Source organism: Notamacropus eugenii, chromosome 4, assembly GCF_028372415.1.
Source record: "Notamacropus eugenii isolate mMacEug1 chromosome 4, mMacEug1.pri_v2, whole genome shotgun sequence".
NCBI lineage: Eukaryota > Metazoa > Chordata > Mammalia > Diprotodontia > Macropodidae > Notamacropus > Notamacropus eugenii.
In genome coordinates this window covers 33,428,733-33,441,876 of record NC_092875.1, presented here as the reverse complement: position 1 = coordinate 33,441,876, position 13,144 = coordinate 33,428,733, and the positions used below count along the sequence as shown (strand labels likewise).

General features: G+C 43.6%; 1 protein-coding gene across 2 annotated transcripts in view; it reads left to right on the top strand.

Annotated features, from left to right (window-relative positions):
* Positions 1 to 1,910: 1,910 nt before the first annotated feature.
* RPH3A (rabphilin 3A) overlaps positions 1,911 to 13,144 on the top strand; it is a 171,173-nt gene continuing 159,939 nt past the window's right edge. For both annotated transcript variants that reach the window (XM_072600400.1, XM_072600399.1), the window contains exon 1: positions 1,911 to 2,057. The gene's annotated coding sequence lies outside the window, so the exon portion shown is untranslated. The remainder of the gene's footprint in view (positions 2,058 to 13,144) is intronic.

Sequence of the window (13,144 nt, the reverse complement as noted above, 5' to 3'; positions counted from 1 at the left end):
CCTACACCTACATTTAATTATCAGTCAACAGTCATTGTATCATGCTCCTCCTCCGTGGCACAGTGCTCAGTGTTGGTGTTACAAAGGCAAAAATTAAATAATTCTTGCCCTCCAGGAACTTATGTTCAACAGAGAGGATACAAAAATATACGCACATAAATAGACACAAAATATGTGCAGATAAGGCACAGCAGGTTGTCTGGCTGGCATGATTTCCTTCATACTTTTCTGTACTGGAGGCTGCCCATGGATATTCAAGGTCAAGGACCATTGGGAGCTACAGCTGTCCACCTGTTGACAGCTTTATCACCTTGGCAATTTCCCCCCATTGTCTGTAGCCTTTTAGCTCATAGATGACTCATCAACTTAGAGGGGAAAGGGATCTGAAAGGCCATCTGGTCAAACCCCCTCTTATTACAGATGAAGAGCTGAGGCATTAAGTGATTTGGCCAAGGTTACAAAATAGTAAGGAGCAGAGCTGAGGTTTAAACTCAGGTCTTTTGACACCAAAGTCAGGTCTCTTTCCACTGTGCCATATAGCCCTTGACTGGGCTGGTTGGCCAAGTCCAGTAAAATGGTCAGTTGAAAACTGTCCCAGTCTCCTGACTTCTGGTTATTTGAGTCCACCTGACACTTAATAGATTTATGAGCAAGGGATCCAGAGAGGTAGTCTAGTGATGTTAGTTGGATTCAAATCCCAACTTGGTCACTTGTTCTTTGGCTGACCTTGGTCAAGGTTTTCCCTTCTTGGGGTCTCAGTTTCTTCATCTATAAAATGAAGAGATTGAGCTAGATGACCTCGAATGTCCCTTCTTGCTCTAAATCTGTGAGCCTATGACTATTTATCCAAAAAGACAGAGGCTTTGAAAAAAATTTACTTGTACCCTATTTATACCAAAAAGTGGCCATGGCCATCTTGAACTTGCCTGCTATTCAAATGATTTGGCTCCTGGCAGGGGTCTCCCACAGAAATTCAGGATTTTCAGAGCCATTCTTGATTGTGAATCACTTATCCAATCTGACCCTGCATCCTCTTGGTTCCTGTGCACTGTGAAATCAGAGAAGCTAGTTATCTGAGGGCAGAGATCGGTGGCTACCTGGATAGCTTCTTTCATAAGAAACAACAGAAATCCAACCTCAGAAGGGTGTACATTTCAAGGAAGGAAAGAAATCACTTGGGTTTTGAACATAGACTTAGTGAGGCAGAGAGGGTGGGGTGGTCCCTCCAACTCCCTCTTTTGAGGGGAGGAGATCGGCAGTTCAGCTCAGCTTAGAGGGAGCGTGGGGATTCTGATGATGGTTAATAAGGTATGGTAACACTGAGCTGGGCGGCAAGGTCTAATATTAGAATGACTGGGTGGTGGTGGGCAGACATTCACTCTTCTGTGTGCATGTGGGAGCATGAAACCTCCTCCCAATCCCTGACCTTTCCTCTCTCTCTTCATCTCTCCACACTCTCTTTTCCCCAGCACTAACCACTGAGTATGGTCTCCATTGCTCCAGGGGTTCTAGACTTTTTGCTTCCCTAATTTCAGATCTTTGGACTTTTGAGCATGAAGTCCAATTCCTTCATTGTGCAGATGGAGAAACTGAGGCCTGGAGTAGGGAAGAGACTTGGCCAGGGTCACTTAAAGAGCAGATGACAAGTTAGGATTCGAATTCAGGCCCTCTCCACTTTGGACTTCAGAATCAGATCTCTTTCCATTGCACCATATTACCTCTCTTTCTTCTTTCCTTTTTTTTGGGGAGATGCCATTGCATTCTGCCAACTGTGACAGTGTGCCTTCATTTCTGCTCTGCCCAGGATCTGTGTGTGACTCCCTCCCTCCCTCCTGCTCCCCAGCCCCAGCCCCACCTCCACCCCCTCCTTTCCCAGGCATCTTGCAAATAAATCACGGGTGGTAGACAGGCTTGCCTCACCCTGCGGGGGGGAGATTGCTGGTCCACATCTTGGCTGTTTGCATAGAGCTCTGCAGCAGCGGCGGCAGCAGCTACAGCTCTGGGCACTGGGACGCTCTTTATTTGCCTGCTGCCGGCAGTCCCGGAGAGTTGTCTGGGTGAGCGAGCGAGCGAGAGAGAGAGCAAGAGAGAAGGGAGAGGAGAGAGAGTGAGTGAGGAAGGCAGAGACAGAACGCTGCCTGGCTGTGCTGAGGGCAACCAGAGGGAGCATTTCTTTTCCTGATCCCGTCTCTGACAGCTGTGCTGAGTTTTTCATCGCCACCAGCCAGAGATGTAGAGTAGTGTTTCCTATTTTTTTTTCTTTTGGGTCCTGCATGCGGGGCTGGAAGGAGAGGATGGGGTTGGCTTGGTTTGGAGGTGAGGAGAATGGGATGGTAGATTGTAAATTTTCTTTCTAGGGACCCCCGATTAAGCTCCAAGCTGTTAAAGGAGTGATAAGGACACAGCGTCTTCCTTAAGGCAGAGGGGTGGGCAGAAGGTGTTGGCAGGAGATTGGGTGGCTCTTCCCCTCCCATCCCTCCTTCAATCCGAGGTGTCTAGGTATATGTCCTTCCCCTCTGCAGGGCAGTGGGCTGGCTTGGATCAGAACAGGGTGGGAAATGGGGCAGAAAGATTTGAAGGGGGGACATGGTGTGCCTGTGTGTCTGTGTTGTTCATGTCTCTTTTAACACATCTGCAGTGTTTTATCACCTGAGAGGCAATAGAAAACCCAGGGAGATTACTGCCTGGTGTCCAAGGAGGTGGTGTGATTTCCCCATGTCTAAATATATGTGTGTGTGTGCATATATATGTGTTTATATGTATATGTGTGTAAATACACACACACATATATACATATATATATGCTCAAAATAAGCTCTTTAAAAGTGAAAGACAGTTCTTAAATTGCGATGAATGAATTAACTGGTTGGGTGGGGGAGCTGGGAAGTGTAGAGTGAGAGCTACAGACTTTGGTTGGCATGAGAGACGAGAAGATAGCCTGAGCCCAGATAACTAGCTGCTTAACCCTTGCCTGGGCTTGTGAGCTTAGCTCAGGATCCTGTGCTAAGGACAGCCCTGTGGGTAATTATGCATGGTGGTATTTGTGCTTTTGGCCAGCAGATCCATAAGGTACCTTTACTGATGACCAGTGGGTGTCCAAATAGACTGCAGAGGAACTAGATAGTGAATGTTCCAGGTTCTGCTTGCCCAGCTCTAGGTGAGCCTTTCACACAGTGGGTAGGGAGCCTTGGGAGAGTAAAACTGTCCATGGTCCTGCTGTGGAGGGAAAAGGGCTTGGGTCAGAGCCCAGAAAAGGTTCCAACCTCTACCTTCAGATCAGTTTCTCTTTCTTTGATTCTTTCCCTGACTCTTATGGATGTGGCTGGGATCCCAGGGGTGCAGGTTGCACCAGCCTGATTGAGAGGAAGGTTGTGGTCTCCTGTAACAGAATCTGAGAACCTCAAATTTAATCTTTAAAAAGAAAAAAAGATGCTGTTGGCATGAATCTGTGATTCTTTGAAACTGGGATTTTTTTTTGTTCCCATCCAACTAATAATTTCAGTCGTTTGAAATGAATGTCTTTATATTTTAGTGTTTCTGGCATTATCTCAGAGGGTAGTTAACCTTCACCTTTCTACTTGGGTCTTTGTGGACTGAAGGAACAGAATATTCAATTCTGGTGGATGTGAAATGAAGACTAGGCACATTAATTTTATTCATGCCCAAAGCACATAAAAATATCTAATTCCCAGGATCTGCCACTGTGTAGAGAGCTTAGGCAGGCAGGCATTCCTAGGGAGGAGGGAAGTGTGACCTTTTGGTTAGAGCTGAGGATGGAAACTCCTAGTTCCTATTCCTGACCTCATTAGTGACTTGTTGAGTAGCTGTGAGAACATTCATAGAGCTTGAGTTGTAGAATCCCTTATCTCTTTCATTTCTCCCTTCTCCACCTCCAAGTTTGCCCCCTCATCCCTGGTGTGGCTGAGATCCAAAAGGACCACATTTTCCTCTGTCCCTCCTCCTTACCCAGTTTAAATTGGTGCAGTGTGGTGCATTGGGGAGGGAAGAAACAGAAGAGGCAGCATGGTGTATACGAAAAGACATGGCCAAAGACTTAGGGGAACTGGATTCCAGTCTTGGCTTTGCCCTTTACTCTCTGTTGGCTTTAGACAAGTTTCTCTTCTTAGGGCCTTGTTGACTCCCCTGTTTTCTGAGGGATTGGATGAGATGGGTTCTAGAGGTCCTTTATAGTTTGGACATTCTGAGATTGTTTGCAGGGAAGATGAAGAAAAGCCAGGAACTCTTGAGGAGAAGGTCTGGGTGAATCCCAGCATCTCCATTTCCTGTTTCTTTATTTCCACTGCTTCACAGATGCCCTGGCCAACTTTTCTGAGCTGGAGAGTTAGAATCAGGATGCTGTCTCCAGGGTGCTGGTTTCTAGATATTCTCTTTGGTCCTTGTCAAATTGTGTGTGTATCTGTATCTGTGTACACACGTGCTCTCATACACTCACATGCGCACCATAGAGAACCTGGGATTTCTAATATGAATGAAGAAGACGTATGGACAGCTTCTTTTCTCTTTAGACCATTCAAGTGGGAAAATGGCCATGAGGTTAGGCAACCCGGTAACTGACATGAAAGGCAACAAAAAGCGAGCATGGTTTATTCCTGTTTAATAGCTGTAGCTTTAACCTAGGATAAAAATAAACCCTAGTCCTGTACACTGTGGGCTGGAGTTGATGAATTTAAATGATTCAGTTCACTCTGAGAATTGAGAGTTTGGATGGTACTGTAAACAGAGAATTAGGAATTGGTGAGTTCCTGTAGTTCTTTCCCTTTCCTACTCTACCCCACACCCTTCTTACAGATCAATGAAATACTTCTCTCCTTCTCTACCTTCTGGAAGCCATCAGAATCTTCTAACCTCAGGTTGTGGATAGATTAGTGGATAGATTAGACATTGAGAATTGCTTCCCCTCTTAAATATTGTTCCTGCCTGATTCAGAAAAGATCAAGTAGGGGAAAGGGCACAAAGTGCTATGATCTAGTGGAAAGAGTGTTATATTTAACACCAGAGTACCTCAGTTCAAATCTTTGTTTTGCCCCCGTGCTGGGATCCGTCTCTTCCCATTTCTAGGTCTCAGTTTTCTCCTCCATAAAATGAGAGGTTAGACTGGATGACCTTTAAAGTTCCTTCCAGCTCTGATATGCATTGTTCTGTGTTAAATAGTCAGAGATTCTTTCTAGCTTTAACTTTTTAGGTTTTAAGGTTTCTTCTGGCTGTAACTCTTTGATCCTATGATGAAAACTTCCTTTTTGAATTGGTCAACAAAAATGTACTATGCGCCACACTCATTACAAGGCTCTGTTCTAGGAATAATAAGGAGAAGGGGGTAGGATGAGTAAAAGACATACTTCCTCTCCTGCATTCTAGGATTTTACAATCTCTCAGAAGTGATGAGATACACATACAAGAAGAAATAACTAATAAGAACAAGAAATCAATGCTAGAGGTCAAGTGAGTTTCCCCATTGCTGAGTGGGGAGAGGCCTTCAAACAGGAGGGACAGGGTTGAGATGGTTCTTTATTGTGGATGTTATGAAAGACACTCTTGTTCAGGTACAGTTTGGCCTAGATGCTCTCAGGTGTGTCTTCCAAATATGCAATTCCATGATTCTATGCCTCTGTCATCACTGCCTCCAAATATCTGAAGAGCTGTCATGGGGATGATTAGATGTATTTATTTTATATGAGTCCAAAGGGAGGAATTGGACCAAAGAAGAGAAGTTAATTGAGAGGTAGATAGATGCCTGCTCAATAAAAGGTAAAATTTCCTACCCCCTAGAGCTGTCCAATAATGGAATTGGCTGCCATGGCAAGGGACCGTACTGTCCCTGAAAGTGCTTAAGCAATGACTGGAAGACCTCTTTTGGGCTATGGTAAAGGGAACTGACTCATACTTCAGGTTGAGGCTGAGCTAGATGGCCTAAGGATGTTGTCTGTCTTTGATGCTACCTTTGTGACATTGAGTAAGTCCCTTAAACTCCTCATTTGTAAAGTGAAGGGGTTAGATTAGATGGCCTCAAGGTTGTTTCTCACTCTATCAGAGTCCTCTGATCCAGTGAGTGGCATAGCCAAGACATTCTGCAAGAATTCAGAGAAGTGAGGTATCACTTAGGCAGTGGTCTTGCAATCAAGGAAGGCTTCATGGTAGAGGTGTGACTTGAACCAGCTTTGAAGGATTGGTTGAGGGGGGATAGGTGAAAAAGAAGAAAGAGGGCCTTCCAGGCACACAGAAACAATAGTGTGAGAAAAGGTGTGGAGGCAGGAAAGTGAAAGCAGGAGGTTCAAATATGGATGCGGTGCTTGAAAAACGTTACTGGAAAGTAACAAACAGCAGCTTCCACAACAATGACAGTGTTAATGGTTTCCTTGTCACATCACCAGCAGACGTCTGCTCCAAAATTCTGGTGCAATAATCTACTTGGACAATTGGCCCTCTGCTGTTATAATGACTTTATATTAGATTATCTGAATTTTAAAAATAAAATGACACATTGTTATTGCAATGTACTTGGCTGAATGCCAGTGGAATTATACCAGATTCATTTGAATCACAGATAAAGTAATAGTAATAACATTAAAGATAATCATGAGTAACAACAGTGATAGTAATATTATATTGGATTCTCTTGAGAGGGAACATGGGAGGGTGGAAGGAGCGTTGGACCTGGAGACAAAAAGATCTGAGTTCGATTCCCAGTTCAGGTGTGTACAACAAATCAATTTCTTTTCTTGGTACCTCAGTTTCAACCTCCACAAAACGACAACAGTAATGCTTGCGTGAGTTCCCTCATGGAACTGTTGGAAGTGCTTTGCCTAAAAGAGACGTACAAATATTAGCTATTATGACTATTCTTATGTAAGTGTGGGTTGTGTAACTCAACTCTATGCCTTGAAGTAGGACTTCACCTGAAGTAATCCCAATTAATCAATTGATCAATTCATCACAGAACTGATCAAAGGGAGGAAGTAGCCAATGAAATATGTGGTATCAATCTTTAGAGCCTTTTGTAAAGGGTACCAGGAAGGGGAGGTTAAGGGTAAGAGGGAAGGTAAGGTCTGGGCTCTAGGTAATAATAATAAGGTCTGCAATTTAACAGTCATGTGAATGTGGGAAATTTGATTCAATGAATTTTTATTGAATTTTTTTGAATATTGAATATATATCTGCACTGTGCTATGTGTGGAGGGTAAGAATACAAAGTTTTGATAAGACATAATCCCTTCTGTAATGGAACCTACAAGGATGTAGTGTAGCGCCAAGAGTGTTAGATTTCTAGTATTTACTGTTGATGTGACTGTGGGCAAGTCACTTAACCACTTTGGGCCTCACTTTCCTTTTCAATAGAGGGAAAGTCCATTTTTTATAAAATAAGAGGTGTTGGGGTCAGAACTGGGAGTTTTTATGTTCCCTATTCTGAGTCCCTTCCCAGCTCTGACATCCTTTGTTCTAAGGTCCCTCTCACTTCTGACATCCCCTGTTTTAAGGGCCTTCCCGGTCCTTAAATCCTCTCTTCTAAGGTCCCTCCCATCACTCAAATTCTCCTTTCTAAAGGCTCCCCCAGTTCTAACACTTCATGGTCTAAGTTCCTTCCCAGCTGTAACATAATCTGTTCCTTACCCAGGCCCCATGGCCATTGAGAGACCCATGGTCCCTTCTCCCCACCAACTCTTGTTCCTATTTTCCCAGACCACCCTGCTGAGCAGGTGCCTGGGAGAATTGGGCAGCAGAATCAGTGCAGTGCGGAGAGCAGCAGTCTGCAGCAGCCCGATGGCTTTCTTCGATAAGTAATTGTATTGTTGTGTTAGACTCAGTGATATAAGGGCTGCTTGGATTACATTGTACTGGAGCTTTGCCAACAACTGAAGGCTGAGCAATCAGCGCTAACGCCGGAGCTGGGCTGGTTGGTTTTCTCTTTCTCCCTTTCCCTACAGTTAATCCACAGGAGGAAACTCATCTGACAGCTCCACAGTGATAGGCCCGGGAAGGATTTATTTGGGGAAAAAGCTCATCACATCTCTCCGACATAATTCTCCATACGGGATAATTCAGACACCACTCTCCCCTTCCACACACCCCCACTTAATAAAAAGGAACCTGCACAGTGACAGGCATCTTGTGAATGAAAACAGCTTTGGATTCATGCCGTGTTATTGGAGGACATTTGAATACCAGCACCTGGCTCCCTGGCAGAGTCAAAAAAGGGGGAGGGGAGGGAGTTCAGAAACTTTATTCAGGTTTTTGACAGAAGATGATGCCCAAAGACAGCATGCTCTCTCTCTCTCTCTCTCTCTCTCTCTCTCTCTCTCTCTCTCTCTCTCTCTCTCTCTCTCTCCTCTTTCTCTTTCAGGGTATAAAAAGCAGAGGGAGGAGGAAGCACCTTCTATGCAAAGGCACCTTATACAGGAAATGGAGCATCCTGTATGAGGAACTGTAAGAAGTCTAGTTTGTTCATATTCTAGAAGTGAGAAGAGAGCACAAGTTCCATCCAGTTGTTCAGGAGTCCAGGTCATTGATCACAGGGGGTCCTGAAGGAGAATATGGATAGTTTAGTGCAATTCCACCCCTACTACCAGTAGTTAATCCAGCATCCTCACAACATTTATTTTTTTACAGGCAATGGGTAACATTAGCTTTGAGATCTCTGTGGGGCCAGGAACACCGCAAATGGAAATATTTAGATGTCAGAGAAATGTCCCACAAGTGGTAGAGGAAGCAGCATATAGTAGAAGAACAATGGATTTGTGGCCAGAAGACCTGTATTTGAATCTCTGCTTTGCCACTTAACATCTTCATGACCATGGACAAGGCATTTAATGTTTCTGGTTCAGTTTCATCCTCTGCAGAATGAAAGGATCAGACTAAGATCTCCTGCATCTCAGCATCTGTGGCACTTAGGGGAAAGGTTTGTATTAGGAATGGACAATTGGACAGGGCCATACTTCCTACAAACCCAGCCCTCATCCCATTAGAGAGAGGCAGATGTCAGGTTAGTTTTGTTTTCCGGCAAGAGTCAGTGCTATGTTCATCTACCTGCTAGGAATCAAAGTCCCAGGAATTCTTGCTGCCCCCCGCCCCCCCTCCAAGCATGGAAGGTGGAAACAGAGAATCTCTTGCTATTGCAGGCTCACAGCCAGCTAGGTCCTCCTCCAGGAGCCAAAGGTTAGTGGCTCGTAGCAAAGATTGCTTGGATGCCCTGGCTGAGGTGCTGAGTTGGGACCTTGATTCAGATGATGAAGGCCCTTTTATTTTTGTCATGCCAGCTAAAAATAAATTCAACCAGAGTACATGGCCTCTTACTAATAGCCAAACCAGGGACTAATATTCTTTCATCTAGGAATGATCAGTGTGGATTCTTTGCTTTGCCACAGCATCTGGAAGCTCCTTGAAGGCAAAGACTCATTCTGTGGTCTCTGGATCCCTAGGGCAATGTCTGCCATATAGCAGGCATTGAAAAATAGCAGGCATTTTATTTCTTTTGTCTTTACCCAATCTTGTCTCACTCTAATAGGATAAAAGGAGATAATATTTGTAAAGTGCAGAGCAGAGCAGCTGGTACGTAGTAGGCCCTACAGAATTGTTTATTCTTTTCTCTTTCCTCTGCCCCTTTCTTTTCACCGCCCCCCGCCCCCCGCCCCAGACCCTCTCCTTTTTGACGGACAGATTAGTAAGGAACAACATCTGGCACAGAAACCTTTTCTGACAATGTGTACAACATGCTGTCCTAGCTGTCCCCACCTTTCTGCCAAGAAGGGGAGGAGATAGGTTTCGTTATCTCTTCTCTAAGATCCTCACAGGTTTTAATAGGCACTTAAATGGAAATGAGCTGATCCAAATTGAGCTTTACGCCCCTGCGTGAGAGGCACTGGAGAAATGCAGGGGTGGTTGAAATGACTTAATGGCATTTTAAAGGCTATTTCTTTCTTTTTATCTATCTATCTATCTATCTATCTATCTATCTATCTATCTATCTATCTATCTATCTATCTATCTATCTATCTGTGTGTCTGTCTGTCCATCCATCCATCTGTCCCTTCATCCATCCATCCATCTATCCATCCATCTGTCTGCCTGTCTATCTAATCTATCTATTTCTTCTTTCTTTCCTCCATCCCTCCCCTTTTCTTTTTCTTACTTTTCTTCCTTCCTTTCTCCCTCCTTTCCTTCCTTCCTTCCTTTCTTCCTTCCTTCCCCATTGCTTTTCACCCTCCCTTCCTCTTTTCCTCTCTTCTTTCACAACTAGTGCTGGTTTGCCCCTCCCCCCAGGTACCTTACAGCTCATGATACTGCTGCCAGACTTTGTTCAGACCCCTGACATATATAGTCCATCAAAGCCCAGAACTCCTAAACTCAGATGACTCCCAACCTTGGTCTTTATGGTAGCAGGGATTGAATGTGTACATCACTATGTCCAAATAAAGTGGGTATTTTAAGTGACACTTCATGTGACCATTGCTCCTTAAATTTTACAAAATTAGGGGCCTTCTTTTCCAGAAAACTATAAGCCTGAAGAGATGACTGAGCTGTTGTTTAGCTGTTTTTCAGTCATGTCTGATTCTTCCTGATCCCTTTTGAGGTTTTCTTGGCAAAGGTATTAGAGTGGTTTGCCATTTCTTTCTCTAGTTGATTTTGCAAATGAGGAAACTGAGGCACACAGGGTGAAGTGACTAGCCCAGGATCACACAACTAGTAAGTATCTGAGGCCAGATTTGAACTCAGGTCTTCCTGACTCCAGGCTCAGTGCTCACCTCATGCTCTCAACAACAACAATGACAGTGACAGCAGGAACAGCAAAGCCTGCCAAGAGATGCTGAGAGTTCTTGGCAATCCATTGAGCTATGGTTAGAGCTGAGAACAGTTTACTTCCTTGAATCCAACAACCTTGTGAGGTCATATTATTATACTATTTGTACTACCATACAAATACTTTTTTCCCCATTTCATAGATGAGGAAACTGAGGTTTGGAGAGGTGAGGTGATTTGCCTTTACACTACCAATAAGGATCAAAGCTGGGGCTTGGATGTGAACCTGGATCCTTCATTTTTCTTCTGTTGTGTTGTCTTAAGAGCTCTTTCCACTTGTCTGGGTTCATTCCATGGGGGCTGAGCTGTGTGACTGACATTGATGTGATTGGTATAAAGCTGTAGGGGAATGTGCTGTCTTCTACTGGACCAGTGACCAGGTCCTGGGGGTAGGACTTAGAGAGAGGAAGTCCAGATGAAAAGATGTTACTGAATGAGGTTATAACCAGAGTGGGGATTTGGAATCCAGGAAAGAGAGCTGTTCTCAGGTGTAATCATAGCCCTGCCTACTGCATTTACCTTAGTGGACTGCAATGAATTCTCAGCTCTCCCTTGGTAGGCTTACAGTTTTCTAGGAGGAAAGGCCCATGACATTTGTCCTATACATTTAAAAAAATTCTTTACCTAAGTGCAATCAACAAAAACAAATTAAAACTATGATCTTTCACAAAGCTTTATATTCAAAGCTATTTATAATTTGCATATCAACTTTAACAAAACCATCACAAAAGTCCTGTTTGCTTCAGAGTCCCTTTATGACCTTTTCCCTATCTATGCTTTTAGTTTTAGTTTAGTTGGCTTGCAAGGTTTTGTTTTGTTTTTATCTGAGGTTGGCTCTCTTCCTACTTCTAACCTACTCGCTTCCCCACTGACCAGGATGCTGATTCCACAGTATCACAGGCATTTCAGAGAAAAGCATACAGTAGTGTGTGGTCAACCTGATTTTGTTAGGTACTTACTAGCTGACTTTTAAATAACACTTTAAGGTTTGCAAAGAGCTTCACAAGTATTATCTCGTTTAATCCTCACAACAACTCTGGGACATCGGTGCTATTATCACCTCCATTTTACAGATAAGAAAACTGAGGGAGATAGAGGGTAAGAGAGACTTGTCCAAGGCCACACAAAAGTCAGTTAAGGATTATTAGAACACAGGTCACCTGATTTCCATTGTAGTAAATTAGCTAAGGTCCCTCCCTGCTCTGACATCTCTTGTTATGAGCTCCCTCCCATGTCTGACATCCTCTAAGGCCCCTCCCAGCCCTGATATACCTATGATTTCACATTTCTCTAGAAATGTTTCTAGGAATACTCAGTGTGGATTCCTTGCTTTGCCACAGCATTTGGAAGCTCCTTGAAGGCAAAGACTTATTCCGTGGTCTCTGGATCCCCAGGGAAGTGTTTGCCGTACAACAGGCATTGAACAAATGGTATTTTTTTTTTCTCTTTTCTCTTTACACAGTGTTTTTCCACCCTAATAGAGAATCCCCAGAAAAGGAAATACAAAATTTATAACTCTTATGTGAATCCACATTGTATCTGAATCACTACCTCCCATGTGTCTATTTTTTCCTCCCCTCCCTCCATATGAATAATTGAGAATCAACTATTTTGATATGCGTGGAGTCTCAGAATTCTAGAATTTTAGTGGGATTTTAGCGCCCATTAAGTCCAATCCATACCTGAAAAGGAATCCTCCACTATAACATACTCAACATGTGGTTACTCAGCTTTTTCATGAAAACCTCCAACGAGAGGGGGTCTCACTCTGCCTTGGACACTTATTATTTGTGTGACCTTGGGCAAGTCACTGAAACTCTGGACCTCAGTTTTCTCATTTGTAAAATGAAGGATAGCAAACCCAATGGTCTCCTAGGTTCCTTCCAACTTCATATGAATGTCCCTATTACCTTCTGAGGGATCCCATTACACTTTTGGATAGTTCTAATTTTTAGGAAATTTTTCCCAACCTCAAAGCCCAAATCTGCTTTCTTTGTCCAATATTGTTCCTAGCTCTGAAAGAGAATACATCTCTGTACATCAGCTCTTCAGGCACCTGAACACACATACGTACATACCTATATATATATATATATATATATATATATGCATATACATATACACACACACACACACATATATATATATATACATATATATATATCAATACCAGGTCTCTATTTTCCTCCAACCTCCTCTTATTTGGAAGATGGGGTGAGGTGGACCTGGCTGTTTCAGTATCTGCCCCATTCTCAGTCTGCTACATAGTAAAGATTTAATAACTGCTCTGCTTTACCTACCATGCTGGGCTGTTGGGAGGTTCAAATGAAGCAGT